This window comes from Staurois parvus, unplaced genomic scaffold, assembly GCF_062004578.1.
Source record: "Staurois parvus isolate SC_StPar_1 unplaced genomic scaffold, SC_StPar_1.0 ptg000147l, whole genome shotgun sequence".
NCBI classification, from domain to species: Eukaryota; Metazoa; Chordata; class Amphibia; order Anura; family Ranidae; genus Staurois; species Staurois parvus.
Genome location: NW_028317943.1, coordinates 28,010,815 through 28,035,069, shown reverse-complemented (window position 1 = coordinate 28,035,069; position 24,255 = coordinate 28,010,815). Strand labels below are relative to the sequence as shown.

The 24,255-nt window shown below is 42.4% G+C and overlaps 1 protein-coding gene across 3 annotated transcripts in view; it reads left to right on the top strand.

Annotated features, from left to right (window-relative positions):
* LOC149464856 (uncharacterized) overlaps positions 1 to 24,255 on the top strand; it is a 183,332-nt gene that overhangs the window by 30,736 nt on the left and 128,341 nt on the right. For all 3 annotated transcript variants that reach the window (XR_016312300.1, XR_016312299.1, XM_089674185.1), the window contains exon 3: positions 4,554 to 4,764. The gene's annotated coding sequence lies outside the window, so the exon portion shown is untranslated. The remainder of the gene's footprint in view (positions 1 to 4,553; positions 4,765 to 24,255) is intronic.

Below are 24,255 nucleotides of genomic sequence, written 5' to 3'. Positions count from 1 at the left end.
AGGGATCCCGCATTTTGTTGACGTGTGTCATGCCAAATTGCTGAAAGGTGTTTTATAACCATATTCCATGATAACTTGCACTTTCAAAAGTTGAATGGGATTGCAGGGGATTTCCATGACCCGGCAAAGGAAATTCCGGCTGCTACAAAAATGAACGCTATGAGCCTCCTCGTGGGTCCTGATGTCCCCTCCACTGGATGCCCCAGTAATGCCTATAGTGTTGATTTAATGAGGCTCACCTGTGTAAGCGAATAAATAAAATGATAAGTATGGATCCAGAACCTCCTTATTTTGGGGCAGGTCCACCAGGTATGAAATATCATACCTTCTAAGCCGTAGCCTCTAAAGCACAGCGGGGTGGCCCCCGGGACACAAGATACCACTTGCACTGGCACCCTGTACCACCTTAGGAAAACTTTATAATTTGCTTCAACCAATGAAGTGTTAGTGTATATTTTAGAAGTGTACTGTGCCATCTTATACCAATCTTCCACTTCCAGTGTCTCTCCGATATTGTTTTCCCATTTGTCCATATAGAACAGCTCGGTGGAGGCAGAGGTCAATATGTTATAGGTTTTAGATATGTGACCAGTGTGTTTGTCCAAGTTCCTGCATAAATACTCCACTGCTGTAGAAGTTAAATTAGAGGTTTGATTTAAAGTAGCTAAGAAATGCGCTATCTGAGTGTAGCATCCCCCTGACTTCTCTGAAGACAAGATAGTACCTCTAAAGGACAGAGAGCGAGCTAGCATTTACCCCGGGGCTGAGTCCATGGTTAGAAAGGGGAGATTAGAACTGAAATTGAGCGCCAATCACTTTAGGTCTTTGTCAAAGCTTTAATGTTGAACTTGAAAAGGAGAGAGAGAGGAAAGTTAGGGGTGCCAGATGCTACACAGATCACTTACAGACTCCTTGGATCTCAGAATACAGTCCAGTTTCACAGTGTCAGAACCTTTAAGCCGACTTGGCAACACTTCAAGCATATTTTCAGAGTCTACTGCGTCCTCCAAGCGAGTCACCAGGACCTTCTGAGAGACCAGCCTTTATCCTGGCTTTCTCCAGCAAGGGGCCTCCCCTTTATCTTCTCACCTTGGCTTGGCTTCCTCCATGCCAGGCAGGACAGCCTCAGGACCACTTCAAACAAGGTAGGCCCAGACAGGCTTCAGGGCCTAACATGGAGTTCTCTTCAGCAGCACCTCCTCAGGCCTCAACACATAGCCCACCCCAAATATATATATCCTCTCCCAGAATGCACCAGTGGCCATTGAATCTCCTATTGGGCTGTCTGGAATAAATATATATGTGATACCAGTTACACCTACTGGCGACAGTGAGAGATGCACAACCCAACTAAGATTAGAGGAAAGACAGTTTAAGAATCATATAATTGGTCTGAGCCAACTACAGCCCAGCCAAAAACTAGATTTGCAATACTTGATTTGCATAGTAACCCCAGTTTAGGACCAGGGGCTACATGAGTATAGTGATAAAGTTCTGAATTAGGAAGTACTTTATGGTTTTTCATTGGATACTTATCACAGTAAATAAGTTGATAATTTATCACATATGTTTTTTCATGTTTCACTTTTTATTATAAGAGTATGCTATTTATGTATTTATCTATGTAAGGGGAGCACTTTTTTTTTATGAATGCCTTCTGGCTTACCTGAAACTACAATATTCCCACATGATCACATCTTCATATACACTGCTGAAAAAAATTAAGGAACACTTTTTAATCAGAGTATAACATCAAGTCAATTAAACTCCTGGGATTTTGATCTGGTCAGTTAAGTAGCAGAGGGGGTTGTTAATCAGATTCAGATGCTTTGGTGTTAATGAAACTAACAACAGGTGCACTAGATGGGCAACAATGAGGCATCCCTCAAAACAGGAATGGTTTTACAGGTGGAGGCCACTGACATTTTTTTCCCTACTCATCTTTTCTGACTGTTTTTCACTAGTTTTGCATTTGGCTAGGGTCAGTGTCACTACTGGTAGCATGAGACGATACCTGCACCCTACAGAGTTTGCACAGGCAGTCCAACTCCTCCAGAATGGCACATCAATACGTGCCATTTTCAGAAGGTTTGCTGCGTCTTCCTGCAGTCTCAAGAGCATGGAGGAGATTCCAAGAGACATGCAGTTACTCTAGGAGAGCTGGACAGGGCCCTAGAAGGTTCTTAACCCATCAGCAGGACCGGTATCTACTTCTTTGTGCAAGGAGGAACAGGATGAGCACTGCCTGAGCCCTACAAAAAGACCTCTGGCGTGAATGTCTCTGACCAAACTATCAGAAATAGATTTCATGAGGGTGGCCTGAGGGTCCGACGTCCTCTAGTGGGCCCTGTGCTGATTGCCCGGCACTATAGAGCTGGATTGGCATTTGCCATTAAACACCAATGGGGCCCTGTGCTTTTCACAGATGAGAGCAGGTTCACCCTGAGCACATGTGACAGATGTGAAAAGGTCAGGAGAAGACATGGAGAACATTATGCTACCTGTAACATTGTTCAGTATGATCGTTTTGGTGGTGGGTCAGTGGTGGTCTGGGGAGGCATATCCATGGAGGGACGCACAGACCTCTACAGGATAGACAATGGCACCCTGACTGCCATTAGGTATCGGGATAAAATCCTTGAACCCATAGTTAGACCATATACTAGTGCAGTGGGTTCTGGGTTCCTCCTGGTGCACGACAATGCTTTGTCTCATGTGGCAAGAGTATGCAGGCAGTTCCTGGAGGATGAAGGAATTGATACCATTGAAAGGACCCCATACTCGCCTGACCTAAATCCAATAGAATGCCTCTTGGATATCCTGGTTTGATCCATCCGATGGCACCAGGTGGCATCTCAGACTGTCCAGGAACTCAGGGATACCCTGGTCCAGATCTGAGAGGAAATACAGCAGGACACCATCCGTCATCTCATTAGGAGCATGCCCTAACCTTGTTAGGCATGCATACAAGAACGTGGGGGCCATACAAACTACCGAGTATTTATTTATTTATTTATCGAGTTTATATAGCGCCAAAGGGTTTGCTCAGCGCTGTACAATAGAGGGGGGACAATACATGAAACAGTACAGTAACATCAAACAGCACACAAGGGGTAAGAGGGCCCTACTCTTTCGAGCTTACAATCTAGGAGGGAGGGGGTAGAGGTACAGGAGGAAACGGCTGTGGGGGATGGAGTGGTAGGAGGAGGGAAGAGTACCATTCTGAGTTGCTGCAATGAACTTTCAGCAAAATGGACTAGCCTGCTGCATCATTTTTTCACTTTGATTTTTGGGGTGTCTTTGAATTCAGTTCTCTGTGGGTTGACAATTTTCATTTCCATCAAATGATGGGGCATCCTTACGTTCCTAACACATTACCCAGTCCATATCAGTATAGATATCCAGCATGAGATTTTTCCCCATTGAGATCTGATGTGTTTTCAAAGTGTTTCTTTGATTTTTTTGAGCAGTGTATATTGAACAACGAGCTAAATATTTCAGCCATGCACGTGAGAATTCAGAGTCACAGCAACTTAGTTGTAATTTGATGGTGGTGTGTTTGTTCTGGTTAGACCTGTTTTGGCTTTTGACAGGAAACTCACTCCACCTATGACTTAGCCATGACTCAGTAATGTTTTGCTGTTTTGTAGGTTTTTACCTTGCTAGGTTCCATGCTTATTTGTGTCCTAGGTTGAATGCCAAACAAAACAGGTGAGCCATATCAAACATTTTTGTTCAGAAAGAAACGTGATTTTCTTCTCACCATATCAATGAGTTAGTACGTCATTATGTAAATATATCAAGAAAAAAAAACACATCTACAGTTGGGAAGGATTATATACCTTGCCGAAGGGAAAGTTGACTCAACTTTGTGCATGTATAATAAGCGACACACACCCTGCATTAAGTGTCCATGGCACTTCTGTAAATTTGATCTGTTTAAACAGTCTAGACAGATTATATAAAATAAACACTATAACTGTTCCTTTAATTTGCAATAAAGTGACACTAATTCGATTCAAGTATGTATTCTAAAGGGCCCTTTCACACTGACGTGTTTTTGATGCGTTCCCATTGACTCACAATGGATGGTACCTTTTTGGTACACTTTTGAAAAACTGCACTAAAGATGCTGCATGCAGGACTCTTCAAAGCGAAGCTCACCTGCAGTTTCAATAGTTACATAGGATTTAATGGGGAATAGTTTTTACACAATTTTGTCCCCCTGGAAAAGTCCAGCAAAACTACACCAGTGTGAAGGGGGCCTAACTGAAAAAAGAACCTTCTATTGTTATCTGCCTCCTTCGTAGCAATTCTTTTTTGCTCAGGCCAGAGATGGACTGTGATTTCTGTTGTGTGCATAGAGCTGTGTATGTGTATCAAGCTCTTTCTTACATATGATTTTTATTTTCATTGCCATCTTCTTTTGGGCAGTTGTTTATTTCTGTTCATGTACTGTATTTTCTGTTCAATTATTTCTGTGTGATTAAATTGTGTTAACAAATTAGAAACATTTTCTAGCTTGCACCTTGTTTTTTTTTTCTTCTAAACAGTTGGAATTGGCTCATTCCTCTTGGGGAAATTTTCGTCCCTAGGGGCACCCCGCCCTTAGGTGACATCACGATGCTCCATGGAGCTAGCGGTGTCCACGGAGTGAGGCCACTGCAATCATTGCAGATTATCCATTGCAGAGGTCCACAGATCTCGGGCATATACTGTATATAGAGGCTGATTTTATTTGGTGCGATTGGGCACCCATCACATGTGAGTGAGCATTTTATTTTGCTATAGAGATATTAAAATGTTTTAAAGTTTATGCACTATGTGGAGTTTTTTATTTATGAGGTAATATGATGGATGGAGTATAAATCTGGAGAAGCTGTGAATGGTAATTGGAGACCATCCAGTTGAACTTCAGAATCAACATTGGGATGAAAAGTGCAGTTAGACCAAACATAATACTATGTAATCTCACACTGCTGGAGGTGAGCAGATATCTGGTGGTGGAGTTTTTGCACCTTTATGGTTTGGAGCACTTGGTGTTTATATAAGGAAAGAAGGATGGAAGTACTGCAATGAAGACAAATGAACTTGTTTACACATTTTTGTGATTTACATTTTTGTGATTTCTTATTGATGTTGTATCGCTGTACTAATCACTGTATTTGTATATCATATTTTACATTTTTTAAGTAACTTCCTGGTTTACTTGTCTAGGCAAATTATGTCATATATCTGAGGAATCTTCAGAAGGGGCTTTCTCAGCTAAGCACACCCTCCTATCTGCATGTCTAAGCTAAGGGCAGATGGATTCCATGGAGTAAATGCTACATGAATCATCTACTCTTACTCAAGAGGGCCACTGCCAGATATGCTAGGGGGTTATATGTTAAAAAAATCTAAAGAATGTATTTTAATAATATATACATTTTTAAAAATATATATTTTTTAAATATATTTTTCAGATTTTTTTTAACATATAAAAAGTAGTTTTAACATATATGTTTACATATATTTGTATATGCATTCCAAAAATGTAGATTTGTATATTTAACAACATACAGTATATTTGAAATGTATTTTTAAAAATATTTTTCATATATTTTGTAAGAAAAAATGCATTTCAACATGCTGTATATATATATTGAAATATATTTTGAAATATATTGAATATGGCCAAAATTGTAGCATTTCACATATATGGCAATATATTTGGGAAGAATATTTTTAAAATATATTTCAAATATATTTTTCTTCCATGTGGGGTAATAGGCTGGTCTGTCTGCTTGTCCAGTTCAGTAACTAAAGCCAGTGATTCAGCATATCAGTGAGGCAACCAACATTTTCTGAAGGAGGTTAACAATTGCAGCATCCATATTTCTTTCATGATATGTTCACGTTAATCATAGATTACAGGACGGGGTACCAGCACACAGCAAATTAATAGAACTGGGTGCAACAATATATGTGTACTGTATTGTGATATTCTAGAGAATTTAACTCCCCAGTGGTAGTAGAATTTTTTTAGTTAGTCCGTGCCAATTAGAACTGTATTTTAGCCCACTTTTATTAAACGGAATTAAAGTCTAACATACAGTATTTGCCCACGCAGAGATTTTTCACAATCAAAACAGGAAACGACAAATAATGCCATGACACCTGGCCTCTTCACTTTGCAGCACCACTGCATAGGTCTAAATGTTGGTCTATGGCTGTTGATTGGTCCCTCAGACCATCATACACAGTATGTGTTTCTGTGCCTCTCAGCTCACCCGACACTCCTGGCTGTCTGGGCTCTCCCAGTCTTTTTAGCCACAGTCCTATGAGACATTTACGTTCCCTCAATCCTCAGGACTTGCTTAGCCTTCTTGACTCTCTTAATCCTACAAACTTGCTTAGCAATCTCAACTTTCTCAGCCCTCTGGACAAGGATTGTCCTGCCTCCAGCATGGAGCACTGACTTCTAAGGACGGCACACGTTTCCTAATGGGAGCCCTGAGCTATGCCCAAGTCTGTCATTGTAACAGGTGTGCACATCTGCACACTCAGCCTGCTGGTCTAGTGCAAGACCTGGACACTGGGTAGAGACTTTTTCCTTCCCAAAGCTCTTCGAAGTCTCTAAACTCCGAAACCCTATCTGGGTATACCAAAACCAAGAGAAAACCAAAAGATTAGTTTTCTCCACTCTAAATCAATATTCAGGAACTCCACACTCTGCATATGTGCGAACCCTGTGTCACTTCTGCTTCCATTTTCACAGTGGCAGGGCCTTGCAGTGTCACAATAATGATATAGTGCGATGTATTCACATCATTGTGTTGAGTAGGGTGCCATCTATTGGGCATTCAGTGAAATTGCAGTCTATTCTTTTCTAAAACAGGAAGTTTCCCTCACAGGTCTGTCCAGTTCCAGATCAGCTTCCAGAAGAAAACACCAGTGAAGTCTTCCCTTCTCTGAGACACATATGCTTGTAAGTTCTTTTTGTCACAAGTTATCCTGCAGTTTCTTGTTTGTGTTCTTACCTTCTTGCTGCAGTCCTGTTCCTGATCCCTTCTCATGTGTTTGTCTGTGCTCATTTATGGGCGTCGTCTGCTGTCCTCTAGGTTTTATTTCCTTCCCTTCCATCACTTTCTGGCCTGCCTCCTTGTTTGCCTGTCTATATAAGACGTGCTCAGACTAGGCCACTTTGCCTGAGCAACTTCTTAGTTGTTGGAGCTCCCGTGTGTTACTACTGGCTGAATTCTACAATGACTACTCATGTACCGACCCCGGCTTTCTTCTCTGACCTTGCTTGATTTCCGCCCGTCCTGACCTCGGCTAGCCTATCGGATTCCGCTTGTCTCCTCCAATTATACTCTGCTCCCACGAGTGGTCTCCTCAACCTCAGCTGGGCAGACTTGGGGACTGCAACCTGGTCCCAGCTTGCTGCAAGTCCATCCCCACCATCAGGGGCTTTGGTGAAGGAGCAGGCTGGGGATTAGACTCCGTGCCCTGGGGAACCCCAAGTTGAGGATCAACAAGAGCTCACTACCACATGTGCTGACACTTTCATTGTGTTTGTCAAAGATATATTGCGTTTCAATATATTTAATGTGATTTGCAGGTAGCTGTTTGTAAGAAATGAATTCACAGTATACATTTATAAGGGACATGTGTACAAGCATATTGTAACTTCACTATAATATCAATGTGAAGCGCTAGTAAATATGTGTGTTATAATCAATGATGACCAGTGTGATTTTAAAAAGAAAGGAAACATCATAAAAAAGAAATAGTGAATACTCCAATGAAGAAACAAAATGGATGGTATAACAAATAACAAATGAAAATATGTAAGTCCTCTAAATATCATAATAGTCCCAAAAATAGTGATGTGATCAAATCAACAAAATGTAGTGACTTCTGTGAGTTCCGCACTGCACCTCCACCATAATGCACTCACCAGAAGTAAGTAGCAATCAAGCCCAGAGTGGAATGACACTAAGGGGTGTTCCTGCTTGTTCCTCTTGCCGGTATGGCTCAAATTGCACCGCACAGAATTCGCATGTGATTTGCACAGGAATGCGGTGCAGTTCCTGTGCGAATCACATGCGATATGCCGTACCACAGAAGTGTGAACCCAGGCTGAGAACTTTACTGTATATTGTATAAAAAAACAGCATAAAAAAAAAGGCACACACTGATCATTAGCCATACAGAACTGGAATGGGTGCAGGATACTGTTCTGAATATGAACTATTCCACACTAGTTTGCAGTCTGAGGAGATGTATGGACATGTTCAAAGACTTTTTTTTTATGATGTTTTAATAATATGATAGAAAAAAAATATATAGACAGAAATAGACTTCAAAGAGATTGCAAGAGATAAGCAGGACAGAGATGCAATAAAGCATGAAATCAAGATGAAAACAAGTATTTTATTTTTTAAAACTGACAATTGTTTATGGCATACACCGAGATATAAAATAAACAACCCAGTTTTGCTGTAATATTCAGCATCCATTCAGATATTTCCCCTGGAGTACTTTTTTATGGCACTAGTTATCCTCATTCTGATTGGCAGCATCACTCAACCCTTTCCTCTAAGCCCAGGCCATCCTGGACCCATCCCAGGTTGCTACTGCACAGTGAAAGGAGGATTAGCACAGTGATGTGCTCATCTCTCTGTCACTCTGATTTCTCCTCTTACCAGAAAGCTTCTTTCAGCACATGCATTCATTGGCTTCTTGTGCTCTTCCTCCCACACTCCAGCCCTGCTGTATAAGAACTGAGGATGATACCAGGTCAAAATCAGGTACTTACACTACTAACTTTTAAAAGTTAATTTAATGATGTATTAGCCTATGTTCACACTATGATTCTCCTATGAATCGCACAGGAACCGCACCGCATTCCATTGCTATTCACATGCGATTCAGTGTGATGCGATTTTATCCCATTCATTTAGAATAAGCTCAAATCATATCACATCCGCACCAAAGACATGCATGCAGCAATTTTGAGAACGCACTTCAACTGGATCGCATGGTCATTAACATTGCACTGACACCCGCTGCAGATTGCAAGAGGAGTGCAATTTGAACACTGTGCGGTAACTGCACACAGATCTCAGGTTTCCCACACCACATTCTAATGTGAACCGGGGCTAAGGATTACAGAGCTGCATTTATTTGTGTTTACTATATCTGTCTAGAGTTTAGCTTTGATCATCATTTCTTCTGAACAATCTTTACCTTTAAATTAAATCAGTATTAGACCCAGAAATGTTCAGTACCCCGACTGGGTAACCACCAAAAGGGGAGAGCTAGAATGACAAGAGCAGTGCTACATATTGCAGCAATCCTGCAAACAATTCCCCATCAAAGGACCCTGCAAGGTTGCCTTCCCTTGAATTTATAGCCCACCACAAGGGGGCAGTGCTATGAATACTGACAATATTAAAATGGTAGAAAACTCTTCTTTAATAATTTTACCTACAAGTAAGCTTATAGTAAATCATACCTGTAGGTAAAATTAATATCTCCTAAACGTGAACCGTTTAAGAGATATTAGCCCTTTCTGATAGCCGGCGCCTGCATACCTGTGCACAGGGGCAAACTGACCATTTGGAAACTCGGGCACTGCCCGATGGCCTGGGGTCAGTAGGGGGCCCCATGAGATGCCCCTGGTACCTTTTTCATAGGCTTTTTTGAGTTTGGGCAAGGGCACAGGGGCCCCATGATCCCCTATTGCCCGGGGGCCCCATGAGTTGTCAGTCCCCCCTGCCTGTGCATACCTGTGGCCCGTGACGTCATCGTGGCTGGCCACAGCTCGCAAACCCAAAAGGAAAACTGGGTGAAGATAGAAGCCCCAGGGAGCAGTGACAGAGCTCCACTGGATGGCTTTGTTTCAAGGCAAGGTCTTCAGAATGTGCTAGTATGCAATGCATACTAGCACATTATGCTTTTACCTTACAGGGATTTGTTTTTCTTTTCTTTTTTTGGATGCAGTTTACTACTGCTTTAACCCTTTCTTAACTTCTGGGCAGCCTGGCTGCATGATACACAATAAACATTTTTGGTAAACCATACAATGATAACAAAAATGAGGTATTACATAGCTAAGTATTCACCCCAAATAGGCACCTGCGTACAGGTTTTTGCAGCATTCTGTCATATACCCAGAAATGTCAGAAGGAACGAGCAGTTTATAGGGTTGTAGCAGAGAACAGAGAACCTGTCATACCAAACGGCTTCTTTGGGGGTTAGCGCTACATTTAATTTCTGGTTTGGGGTTTAATACGGCTTTAAACTGATACTATTGTGGGATCAGTATGCCCAGATAAGTTTTATTTTCTCAGAAAGTCATTAAATTCTAGCACAGAACACTTTTAAATTAGTTTTGTAGGTGAAATGATTTCTCTGTTTGAGAAATATGGACATATATCTGCCTTCCACATAGAGATAGATCTGATAGATGAATCTTTACTACTCTTCAAATAAAGATATATTTTTACAGGGTAGTTCATATTTCTTCCTGTCTTATGAATTCTAATATTGTTTTCTACTGTGTATTACAATACTATAACTATAATAGGGTTTTTTTAGGTCTGAATTAAATTTTTTTCCAGTAGGGATCATAAAGCAATTTTATCATCTGCATTAAGCAGTTAAGAGCTTAAAGCAAACAAAATACCAGAGTACTGTGGACGCTCAACGAGAAATGGAGATGTATGAATCTTACTCTGCACAATAGAAATAGAGTATAAATATCAGAATGTGTGTTAAATATGAATTTTATTTTTCCTCACCTCTCATTCTTATGTGTTTCCATCTTCTGAATTATACATTAGACTCAATATACATAACACACTGTTTTATCTATGACGATGCTTCTGTACTACATTATCTTCAATCTGCTGTTCTCAGGTTCACAGTGTGGGTGTCTTGTGATGTCTGCTGGTTAATAATGGATGCTGCTTCTGCTGTTCCTGCAATACTCTTTTGTCTAGTTATGAATTCTGTAAAATATAACCATTATGATTAGACATACAGTACCTAACACATAGAGTGAAGTAACACGGCACCTTTTAATTGAAGGGTCTGCTGAGTGGCATGTTCTGCATCTTCCTTGAAGCAAACCATATAGATTTTTCATTTTAAATGTATGCATGTTAAGGAATGTGTAAGTGCAGCAATTACAGGTTTTTCCTAACTCTCAAAGAGATCCCAGTATTCCCCCTGGCAGTGCATTAACCTGCTTTGTTGTGGCATTAACCATCATCACCATCTACTTCCTGGGCTGAGCTGCTGACTCAAAGATGGCACAAATATAAATCCCAGTGCCTTTGAAGTTTTTGATTTCACAAGTGTGACACTGATCAGTCCCTGCTGCAGCCTCTTACTTTGTAACTGGCTATAATGTTACATTGTTGCAGTGTAAGTGAACCTTGGTGGTGAGGAGACTGAGGAAATGCTTCCTCTTGCCTGCAGCAGGCTGATGACATCACCTTAGCCTAGCCAGTTAACGCCAAATTATGTACATGTACGTCATTTGATTATATGCGGTTATACTGGGATGATGCCAGCAGCTACAGGCATCACACTGTTTTTTTTTGTTTCCTCTGGTGCCTGGCTTTTGTGTAAAGATCATCCTAGAAGCTAATTATCTGCTGAATGGATTTTACAGGCAGTGGAAGATATCACCCCCCGGTGGCACTACCCTCCCACCAGTGAGACTGGATTGAAAGCTGGCAATTCCGCAAGCTTACCACAAAGCTTGTCGAGGACTGGAAGGTCCCTGATGAGCTCTATGGTATAGAAAACCAAGCATTTTCATCACTTCCAGATTCTTGGATGTAAACAGTGCCATTTTTAAATTTGGAAAGTATCTGCTCACCCCAGTCTTGGTGTGATCAAATGCTTGTAAGGGCAGTGGAGACATCCGGGATCTAATAGACCCCAGATCTCTCCAAAAGGAGTACCTGCCCCTGCCTATTACTGTCGCAAGGGATGTTTAAATTCCTTCTGATAGCAATAAAAGTAATAAAATTGTTTTTAAAGAAACAGTGTAAAAAATCACAACAAATTTTTTCTTTTAAAGTGCCCTGTCCCCCTGTGCTTGTGCACAAAGACACATGTACAAATTGGTCCCACATACATATGTAAATGGCGTTTGCACCACACATGTGAGGTATTTCTGTAAATATTAGAGTGATAGCAATACTTCTAGTACCAGACCTCCTATGTAACTCCAAACTGGTAACCTGTAAAGGCTTTTAAAGCATTGCTTAATGTAGTTTGTTGCCATTCTACGAGCGTGTGCATTTTTAAAAAGTTACATGTTAGGTATCTATTTACTTGGCGTAACACCATTTTTTTGATATTTTACCAAAAAAATTACTATTATATTGTGTTTATATGCATTAAAATTCATTAAAGTGTATTTTTTCCCCACAAATTGCATTCTAAAAACCACTGCGCAAATACCATGCGATATAAAAAAAAAATAATTGCTATACCCACCATTGTATTCTCTAGGACCTCTGCTGAAGAAAATATAATGCTTGGGGGTTCTAGCAAAAAGTACTGATTTTAACTTGTAAACAAAAAGTGTCAGAAAAAGGACTGGTCTTCAAGTGGCTAGACACAATCACCTGACTGGAGCTCAGGGATTAATATTAATGATAAATGGTACAGGGGTAGTTGTCTCTGCAGAATCTTGATCACAAACGTGTCTATAATCTTACCATACTGCTGCCTACCAGAGAGATTGTCATATGCATGGGTTTCATTCCCAAAACTCTTAAAGCGGAGCACCTCCCAAAAGGTGAAGTTCCGCTTTAAGGACTGGTCTCCTTCTCCTTGTTAAGGATTGGCATCTTTGGGGAGTGGGGGAGGTGCATACCCGAAATTGACAGGTACTCGCTCCCACTTCCGCTGTGATTGCCTAGGCAATTGGAAGCGGAAGTTGTCCTCCCCCCTCCCTCCCCGTAGTCTTTTGGGACACGTGACAGGTCCCAGAAGGCTATTGGACCGTTCACAAAGCGCATCGCTACTCGCGCATGCAAAGTGGGCATCCGGCTGTAACGCAGCAAGCTGTCACAGCCAGGTGCCCACACTGAAGATGCCAGCACCAGGAACACGGGATGGCCAGTGAAACAGACTGCAGGGAGGACACTGTGGGATCGAGGGACAGGTGAGTGGTTGTTTTTTTAAAGTCAGTAGCTACAGTTTTTGTAGCTGCTGACTTTTATTATTTTTACAGTTTGACTGGAACTCCACTTTAAGCAGGCATGTGCTAGGAATGTGGATGCGTGAGCATGTGCCTTTGCTTCCACATAAGTGGCCCTTTGGCAGAATTGTCTTAGGATGTTCAAACTGGGTAGTTGCCCAGGGTCCTCACTGCTTACCTGAATGATTGCACTTTGGTTGGGGTCTCCCCCCCCCCATAATTTTACAGAGGGTATCAATGCTAGAGTGCACCTAGCAAAGCAAACAGATAAAGTGATGTGTGGAGAAGATGGATACAAAGAAAGTGGTTAGCGCACCTGTAACAGAACCGACCCAGTCTGCGCTTGGGTCCTTCCATTATAATAATGCATCCCGGTCTGAACACCGACCACAGATACCACAGCTGACTAAACAAGACTAGACGACACCAGTCTGTCTGAACATGGAACTCTTTATTTGAAACTCGAACTGGCTTTTTATACACTTCCCCCTCCCTGCATAAGGACACAGGGTGGGGCAACAAGAGACACACAGGTATTCAAACTTCACAACAACAGACAGTCCCATCAGGAGAGAGGGCTGCTGGAGACACCTCCCCTCCCCCCAGTAAGCTAATACACATAAACACATACACCCCATAATAGTTTGCTCCCAAGCAAGACACACAATAGAACAATGGGATGCAGCCATATGACATTAAACAATCAACAACCCCACACCCCAACATTAGGACAGATCACCCTGTACATCAAACAGGCACAGGGTGACTTACACATAAGAGGGATATGGGGAGATGAGACAGGGGTCTCCCCACTTCTCCAAAGTGAGCTGGATTCCATGGGCCCCCACCCAAAGTGACTCCCATCACATATCTCCCCTTTCGGCAGGAGACTAACACAGGAGGAGACCCCAGACGGGTGGACTCCGAAGTTAGTCTGTACTTCCAGTCCCCAATGCCAGCACCCACAGAGTTCCCCAAACAAATGGTCCCAAACAAAGCATTACTCACCCAGCCAACCTCTGCCTCTCTCGTAGAACATACCCGCCGCTGGGGAGAAGTACGGGCTGGTCCTTCTCCCTGAAGTCCTCTCAGCCACTGGAGAGAAGACAGGGTGGCTGGGCCGGCTCCATCATGCTGTTGGGGATCTGGGCCGACTGCCCAGCATCCCTGGGGTATCCAGGTGGTGACTGTAGTTGCTAGGCAGAGGCCAGCAGTGCTCTGTCCTGTTGCCAGCACTTCTGTTGGGGACCCCACATCTGCTCCAGCTAACCATTGGGGAGGGAGCCCAGCTTCCTCCACTACCAGACTGTGGATCTGCTGCTGGGATGACATTCTTCTGTCACTGTTCCTCTGATGCACAGATCCTGGCTTGGGAGGGAAGACAGTTTCCTCCACTCTGACTGACTGTGGGGGAGGGAGGACAACAACCTCCTCTCCCTTCTCCCACTGGGCCTCTGAAACTACTGCAGGTGTGGGGCAGAGGTTCTGGACCCTCTGTCCGGTTGTCAGCGCTTCAGCTGAAGAGGTTTCTTTTACCTCCAAAGATGCTGCTTGCAGGAAATCCCATGTCCCTGTCAGTGGTGTAGGAGAAATCCCAGCCGCCTCTTCTCTCAGGGAGATTGAAGCTGCTGTTGGTGCTGGGTAGAGCTCAGCAATGTTTAGCCCTGTTGCCAGCTCTTCTGCTGGAGGCTCACCAAGTTGTTTTTCCTCAGCAGAGAAGTCTATCAAATCCCCAGTCTCTGGAATAGCTAAATGTCCAGGGCACTGGCTGGTGGCCCTTGGGCCCAGTGCCAGCACTTTGGCAGGTGACTCATCACCCATAACATCCTCCAGTGAAAAATCCATTAGATCCAACCATTCTGGGATCTGTAATTGGAGGAATGAGCTGACTACTCCATCTTCCATACCCTCATCCAGCTGTTGGACAGACGCATTCCTCCATCCAAACTCGTCCCATGCAGATACAGGATCGTCTAAGTAAGCCAGCACTTGCTGCATCCGCCATAAGACCTCCGTTTCCATAGCTGTTTTTTTTTGTTTGTTTTTTGCTATCTAGTTCTACTGGGAAATACATTTTGTTTGGATTGCAGTGCAAAGCCCTTCCACGTACGCCTTGCTCTAAAATCTAGAAATAAATTGGAGCTGTTGCACTTTTTTTTTAGCATGCAGGGTTGGTAACAGCCTGTTTTTCCCAGTCCATTAAAGTCCATGGATGGGATAAACTGACCAAAAAAATGCCATGCTGTCTGGTAGTGGATGTGCCGGTCTCTAGGTCCATAACTGGGACAACTGAGAGGTCTCCAGGCACCATTCGCCCCTGCATGAAGCAGACTGAGGATGTGTTGGCCCACACTCCAACCCTTGGCATGCAATGAGATCACCAATAATGGAGGCAGTTGTGTAGGCATGCAGACTGCAGAATTGAAATTTAGAGAACACACCTGACTGAGTCAGATGCTGTCTGCTTGCTGCCGCTTTCTTCCCTGGGTTGAGTCCTTGCCTGACCATCGGAAAGACCAGGTTTGGTGACTGATGGGAGCCTTGAGCATTCTGAATATTCTGCATACTGAACACTTCCTCTCTCCCTTCCTCCCTTCTCACTCTCTCCCTCTTCCCCTTCTACATCTCTCCCTCTCTTTCCTTCCTCTCCCTCACTTAAACCTGTCTCCCTCCCTTCCACTCCCTGCCACTGTCTCCTGTTCTACATATCTTTCCCTGCTCCCCATTCTCTCCCTCACCCTTGCTCCCCTCTCTATCTATTCTCTGCTATAAGGGAGGATTGCGGTAATGACTCTGTCAAACTCAGACTCTTACAGGTGTTTTTTGGTTTTACAGCTGTCTCCTGATACGTTAAGGGTTCTGTATGCCTTGTCTTTCAGGGCAAAACTCATACAAATGAGTGCAGAGAGGCCACTCCAGGTGGAAACATGTGAACAGTTAATCATGAGCTCACCACTGCTGCTTTGTTAATCATATGCATGATGAAGAGAACTGGAAAAAAAGGCGCTGTGGAAAATGCTCTCAGACAAGCACCTTAGTGAAGGTGCATCTTTATTGGGTGAGACAAAGTAGCAAATATAATAAAATTGACCAGCCAGAAGTGGACAGTGTGACTCCAATGGACGGCCCGTCCGTTCTGAGGGGAGCTGAGATCAGAAAATGCTCATGTCGGCTTCAAATCACGTGGTGTCAGCGTACCAGCGTCCTGGGTGGTGCTTGTCTGAGAGCATTTTCCACAGCGCCTTTTTTTCCAGTTCTCTTGTCTTTCAGGGCACCTATAGTTGGCTGGTGATGTCACCGCCTTGCCTTTCCACCTTGTCCAATCAGAGAATGCTTTTCATTTAATCAGAAAAAGCAAAGCTTTCTCTGAATGACGCCCACGCCAAGCATCCATCCTACTATGTTCAGCATACAGCAGGGCAGCCACTGAGCACAGGGCCCCTAGACAAGTAGAGATTACTAGAGTAGCGGGATCTGCTTCAGTGATTTCCAGCTTTCAAGGGCATCAGCTGTGTATGGTTGCATAGTTACATTGGCCCAAGCTGGACCAATGTGACTATGTATAAAATATCCATACCTGGAATTCCTCTTTAATTGCAAGGCATAGGTACACATAGCTGATAGATTCATAAAGAATACAGTTAGTTATTTATTGTAAAGGAAGAACACTTGTTTTGTGTTCCTTCTTTAGAAAGACCTTTCTCTGTTGGTAACAGTAATAGAAGGTCATCCACATGCAGCAGGAACTTAATCTTGGTGTAGTTGGTGCAGCCACTTCACCAATGTATGTGTTGAAGAGATACTACTGATGTTCTTAGTATATGAGCTCCTGATTACATCTTGGGGTTATTTACTAAAGCTGGATATAGCAATATCTAATGCAGCTCTGCACAGAAATCAATCAGCTTCCAGGTTTTATTGTCAAAGCTTAATTGAACAAGCTGAAGTTAGAAGCTGATTGGCTACCATGCAGGGCTGCACCAGAATCTGAATGCTCCAGTTTTAGTAAATCAATCCAAAGATTAAGTCTTAGCGTTAAAAAGGCAGCTTTTTTTTATTAGATCTCTACATGGAACTATATCAAATGGCTTGCTGAAATCAAGACTATGTCCACAGTGTCACCCTGGTCCAAAACATTAGTGATATAGTAAGAAAAAGTCTGATGTGATCTGCCTTCAGTAAAGCAGTGCTGTTTTGGGTCCAGCAAGTTGTGTGTATTTAAGTGATCAATGATCCTTCTATTTAGGAGTCGCTCCATTTGACTACAACAGATGTTAAGCTCACTGGCCTGCAAATGTCAACTTCTACCTTGCTACCTTACTTTTTGCTCTCTTGCAACCCAGATTCAGCTTATAACGGTCTATTGCCCGCTGTTAGCTGACATGGCAGAGCTGCTCCAGGCTCTGGAAGGATCCTGATAATATTGTCAGTATCCACCCGCTGCCTAATAGACTTCTGGCTATGGCTCTCAGAGCTCTGCTGCAAGCTGAAGCCAGATGTGTGTCCCCTCTCCAACACAGTGCTCCAGTGAAAGCTGGAGGAGCAGAGCAGAGAGTGTCACAAGTTAGCCTGCAGTTTCTTGTTTGTGTATTCTTACCTCCTTGCTGCAGTGCTTTTCCTGATTCCCTTCACATGTGTGCTTTGTCTGTGCTTACCTATGGGCATCACCTGCTATTCTCTGGGTTTTATTTCCTTCCCTTCCATCACTTCCTGGCCCACCTCCTAGTTTCCTTGTCTATATAAGACATGCTTAGTCTAGCCCACTTTGCCTGAGCAACATCTTAGTTCTCTGAGTTCCTGTTTGTTGCTACTCCTGTATCCTGTATCTGACTACCAGTGTACCAACCCCGGCTTTGTGCACCGACTGTGCTTGTGATCCACCCGTCCTGACCTGGATTTCCTGTTGTCTCCTGCCATTGTACTCTGCTCATGCGAGCGGTCTTCGCATCCTCAGCTGGGCTTACCTGGGGGCCGTGACCTGGTTCTAGCTTGCTGCAAGTCCATCCCCACGAACAGGGGCTCTGGTGAAGTAGCAAGCTGGGGCTTAGACTTTGTGCCCTGGGGAACCTCGAGTTGGCGATCCACAAGGGCTCACTACCACAGGCATCTGACAGAAAGCTGTGACTGACAGTCACTTTCTCTACTCAGAGCAAACCTATAACTGAGCAATCAACAGCCATGTGATTGCTCAGTTCTTGGAACCAACATGGGACAGCTGCAACATCACACCAATGCTTCAGCATAGAGGTGAATATGGATTTTTTTTTATAAACCCTATACTTCTGCTTTAATAAACTCTGGAAGTATTCCACTGGTACCACTGTTTTTTTTATACTTTACAGGTGTTGGTTTTTTCTCAAATATTTATTGGAGCGTAGTTTGTATAACTAGAGGATTTGGGAAATTGTTGATTTTCTTCCTCCATAGCAGTTAATATTGTAATTATATTTTTTTGAATCCAAAGTTAGCTCCTCTTTTGGGCTGTCTTTGTAGAGGTTATGATGTTAGGATTTTGGGTGTGAGCCATTATAATGCAGTATTTCACACAAAAAAAATTCCTGAATGGTATCTTCCAGTTGTTGCAGGTTGTTATAGATGCAGTTTTGTTCTTTTCCTTTTAAGGATTTGTTTGTATTGTGGCCGTGAGCTATCCTTAGAACAGTGTTGTCAGTGACTCTGTTTCTTGGGGCTGTCCATAAGGTGTTTCTTAGTGCCTTCCATATTCTGTCAAACCAATCTTTAGATTGTTGATTAGATCGTTCGTGGTAGTTGATTTTTTTTCAGTTAGGATGTTTCTGCAATGCTGTTTAATATTTTGTGGAGGTCTGTTGTCACTTTGTAGCACATTGGGGTTGATATACTAAAATCTGGAGAGTTCAAAATCTAGTGCAACTCTGCATAAAAGCCAATCAGCTTCCAGTTTTTTGTGAACGCTTTATCAAACAAGCTGAAGTTAGAAGCAGAGTGGCTACCATGCAGAGCTGCACTAGATTTTGCACTCTCCAGTTTTAGTAAATCAGCCCCACTGACTTCCTTTATATAGGTGTTGTTTTGGAAGTGATTGTAAAGCTTTAGATTTTTGTAATTAAAACAATAAACATGTCATACTTGCTCTGTGCCGGAACCCAAACCTCTTCTTCTAGGGTCCCCCAGAGTTTCTGGCTCCTCCCCACCCCCCCGCTGAGTGCCCACTATAGAAAGCTGCTTCCTATGGGGGAACTCATGTGTGCTCGATCCTGAACCAAGCTGGTTGCGTCTATTCAGTCACACAGTCCGGCTCAGCTCGACCCCACCCCTGCTTTCTGCTCACAGGTTTTCACTGACAGTAGCAGAAGCCAATGCCTGGATTGAGATCGGGCTTAGGTAAATATTTGGAGGGGACTGCAGGAGAGCTACTATTAATGTTTTTTAAATTAATGCAGAGAATGTTTTCCTTCTAACTCTCTCTTAACTGTCTCACTCTCATCTGAACTGTTGCACTCTAAACTTTTTGTTGCATGTTACATATGCCTAACTCCTGTACTGTATACACTATAGTATACATTACACAATCCTTTCCAAAGTGTTCATTGTCTCAATAGCTGCTGATTTTAATTAGGTTTTTCTTTAAGGTAGACTAAGGCAAAGTGAAAGCTTTCTGTGTACAAACAACTGTAATGGAAGAAAATGTCCTGAAGTTTATGTGTATCTGTGAGACTGTCACTTGTGGCACAGAAATTAGGAGTAAAATGACCATGGCATAGGTGTGCAATGTATACAGCAAAATAGGCACAGGTTCTATTTAATAATCACCCTTTAAGCCACTTCTTCTTAGGCACAATCTGGCCATGCTAGTTGCTCATTGCAGCACTATAAGCACAACACAAAACTTTCTTCTGTGCATCTTGCTGTCATAATCCTAGTTATGCTCACTATTTTTCACTATCTGTTGAACTTCTTATTGTAAAGTCAGACTACCTGTTGTGGGTATTGTTAATGATTACATAATATTTATACTGTTTAACCCCTTCACGTCTAAGGGTAAAACAAATCTAAATGCCTAAGCACAATTTTGCAAAGTTGACATGCGTTAGTAAAACAGTACATACAGTGGGGATCGAAAGTTTGGGCACCCCAGCTAAAAATTTGTATTAATGTGCATAAAGAAGCCAAGGAAAGATGGAAAAATCTCCAAAAGGCATCAAATTACAGATTAGACATTCTTATAATATGTCAACAAAAGTTAGATTTTATTTCCATCATTTACACTTTCAAAATAACAGAAAACAAAAAAATGGGGTCTGCAAAAGTTTGGGCACCCTGCAGAATTTATAGCATGCACTGCCCCCTTTGCCAAGCTGAGACCTGCCAGTGTCATGGATTGTTCTCAATCATCGTCTGGGAAGACCAGGTGATGTCAATCTCAAAGGTTTTAAATGCCCAGACTCATCTGACCTTGCCCCAACAATCAGCACCATGGGTTCTTCTAAGCAGTTGTCTAGAAAACTGAAACTGAAAATAGTTGACGCTCACAAAGCTGGAGAAGGCTATAAGAAGATAGCAAAGCGTTTTCAGATGTCAATATCCTCTGTTCGGAATGTAATTAAGAAATGGCAGTCATCAGGAACAGTGGAAGTTAAAACAAGATCTGGAAGACCCAGAAAAATATCAGACAGAACAGCTCGCAGGATTGTGAGAAAAACAATTCAAAACCCACGTTTGACTGCACGATCCCTCCAGAAAGATCTGGCAGACACTTGAGTTGTGGTACACTATTCCACTATAAAGAGATACTTGTACAAATATGGTCTTCATGGAAGAGTCATCAGAAGAAAACCTCTTCTACGTCCTCACCACAAAAATCATCGTTTGAACTTTGCAAATGAACATATAGACAAGCCTGATGCATTTTGGAAACAAGTTCTGTGGACCGATGAGGTTAAAATTGAATTTTTTGGCCGGAATGAGCAAAGGTACGTTTGGAGAAGGGGCACAGAATTTAATGAAAAGAACCTCTGTCCAACTGTTAAGCATGGGGTTGGATCAATCATGCTTTGGGGTTGTGTTGCAGCCAGTGGCACAGGGAACATCTCACGAGTAGAAGGAAAAATGGATTCAATAAAATTTCAGCAAATTTTGGATGGTAACTTGATGCCATCTGTGAAAAAGCTGAAGTTAAAGAGAGGATGGCTTCTACAAATGGATAATGATCCTAAACACACCTCAAAATCCACGGGGGATTACATCAAGAGGCGTAAACTGAAGGTTTTGCCATGGCCATCACAATCTCCTGACCTCAACATAATTGAAAATCTATGGATAGACCTTAAAAGAGCAGTGCGTGACAGACAGCCCAGAAATCTCAAAGAACTGGAAGACTTTTGTAAGGAAGAATGGGCAAAGATACCTCAAACAAGAATTGAAAGACTCTTGGCTGGCTACAAAAAGCATTTACAAGCTGTGATACTTGCCAAAGGGGGCAGTACAAGATATTAACTCTGCAGGGTGCCCAAACTTTTGCAGACGTCATTTTTTTGTTTTCTGTTATTTTGAAAGTGTAAATGATGGAAATAAAATCTAACTTTTGTTGACATATTATAAGAATGTCTAATCTGTAATTTGATGCCTTTTGGAGATTTTTCCATCTTTCCTTGGCTTCTTTATGCACATTAATACAAATTTTTAGCTGGGGTGACCAAACTTTCGATCCCCACTGTATCATCACAACGACTTTTTTACATCCAGGTGAATTATACCTTGTTTTTTTCAGGACAAATTGGGATTCATTTGGTGGTAAATGGTAATTGATAGCGCCTGATTTTTTTTTTTTATTATTATTATCAAAGGAAAACTGGCCCAAAATAGTAAACAAAATCATTTTTTTTATTTAGCTGTGTGTTTCTTGTTAATACCATACCCTACCACCAAAGAACAACCCAAAATAAATTCTCCAGCTCTTGACAATCGCAGCAATACCATATATGTGTATGTTATTTGTTGTTTGTACCTGTAGTACAGCCCAGAAACAATAGTGCACATTTTTTTGTGTGGTTTTTTTACCTAAAACACACTGATACAAATTTTTTTTCAAATCCTGACCTTTGACCCTGACCTTTTGACCTTGACATTTGACCCTGACCTTGACCCAAACGCTAACCCTGGCACTGAACTAGATCAAATTAAACCTTGATCTAGGCATTTTTTCTTTACTTTTAAATATTTAATTCTTTATCTTTTTTCTTTTTTTTTTTACAAATTTTTTTTCCCAATATGCCAGGAGTTAAAGAGATACAATGTATCTCTCTCCTCCGTTCATAGAGAGAGAAAAAAACAAGGGGGCCAGGCTGTACAGTGGCTGATCACTGTGATAGCCAATCAGAGGCTATCACAGCAATCATGTGACCTGGAATTGGAGTCCCGGGTCCCAATCGTTAGAACGGGACCCGGTGCTCTGTGACACCGTGGTCTTTGTGCTGGGAGTGAGCTGTGCAGTGCGCTCCCATCACAAAGACAGGTACGCAGATATGCGGCCCCACAGAAAAAAGCCCAGTTCTGTAACGCCGCATATTTGTTACGTCGGCGTCAAGGGGTTAAATATTGATTATTGTAGTTTCTAGTAGGAGTCAATGTCATATTTCAGTTTGTCAGTAAAAAATGCGCACTGTCAGTAAATTTTCCATGTTTTCTCAGTGAGCAAAAAGTCATGGGAATTGGCAACCCTGCTATAGAACTGTACAGTTGTGTGTCATAACTAATCGGGCTGTAGACCAAAAGTGCCAAACGCAAGCCTAATTTACTTATTTTACCTTCCATGACAGGAAACTGTGTACTTCCCTTAATACATCACGTTAAGGTAAATGCAATTCCTAGAAACAAGAATGGTAAAAGGCTTGAAGGAAATTCAGACTTCCAATAAGTGAAGGTTAATTGCATGTTTTTAGAATTTTCCCGTTATTAGTGCGCCGTTCCTGATGCTAAGTATAGCATCAATAAAACAAGAGATAAGCAAACAGTGTGACATGGCTAAATGACACCGCTGGTGCAATTCATCTGTTCCTGACAGCAGCAGTTGTCCTTATCTGTGTGCTAACTGATCAAAAGGGAAATGTAGCAGACAATGATCTGAGGGTTATTATCCACTTCTGCCATTCTTAATTCAGTGTGAAGTTCATGGTAAGGGAAAGTAATTCACACTCTGAAAGGCAAAGATAATGCACTCTGTTTAATTCAGAAAACAGGACGACTCTCAGGTACAGAAAGGATCTTGTAATATAGAACATGTTTTAGGTTACATATAGTAAAGTCTTTTTATTATTATTATACAGGATTTATATAGCGCCAACAGTTTACGCAGTACTTTACAACATAAGGGCAAACAGTACGATTACAATACAAATTAATACAGGAGGATTCAGAGGGCCCTGCTCATTAGAGCTTACAATCTAAAAATGAGGGTCGAGAGATACCAAAGGTAATAACTGTGGATGTCAGCACCTGTAGTAGTGAGCCTCTGTAGATAGTCAACTTGGGGTTCCCCAGGAATCTAAGCCCCAGCCTGCTTCTTCACCAGAGCCCCTGATGGTGGGGATGGACTTGCAGCAATCTGGGACCAGGTCGCGGCCCATGGGTACGCCCAGCTGAGGATGAGGTGACCGCTCGCCGGAGCAGAGTACAATGGGAGGAGACAAACGGAAATCTGATAGACTAGCCGAGGTCAGGACAGCGGAAATCAAGCACAGTCAGAGAACGAAGCTGGGGTTGGTACACAAGTAGTCAATGCAGGATACAGGAGATAGCAACACACAGGAGCTCAGACAACTCAGGCAAAGTGGGCTAGACTAAGCATGTCTTATATAGACAAGCAAACTAGGAGGCAGGCTAGGAAGTGATGGAAGGGAAGGAAATAAAACCCAGAAAATAGCAGACAATGCCCATAGGTAAGCACAGACAAACCACACATGTGAAGGGAATCAGGAAAAGCACTGCAGCAAGGAGGTATGAATGTACAAACAAGAAACTGCAGGCTAACTTGTGACACTCTTTGCTCTGCTCCTCCACTGGAG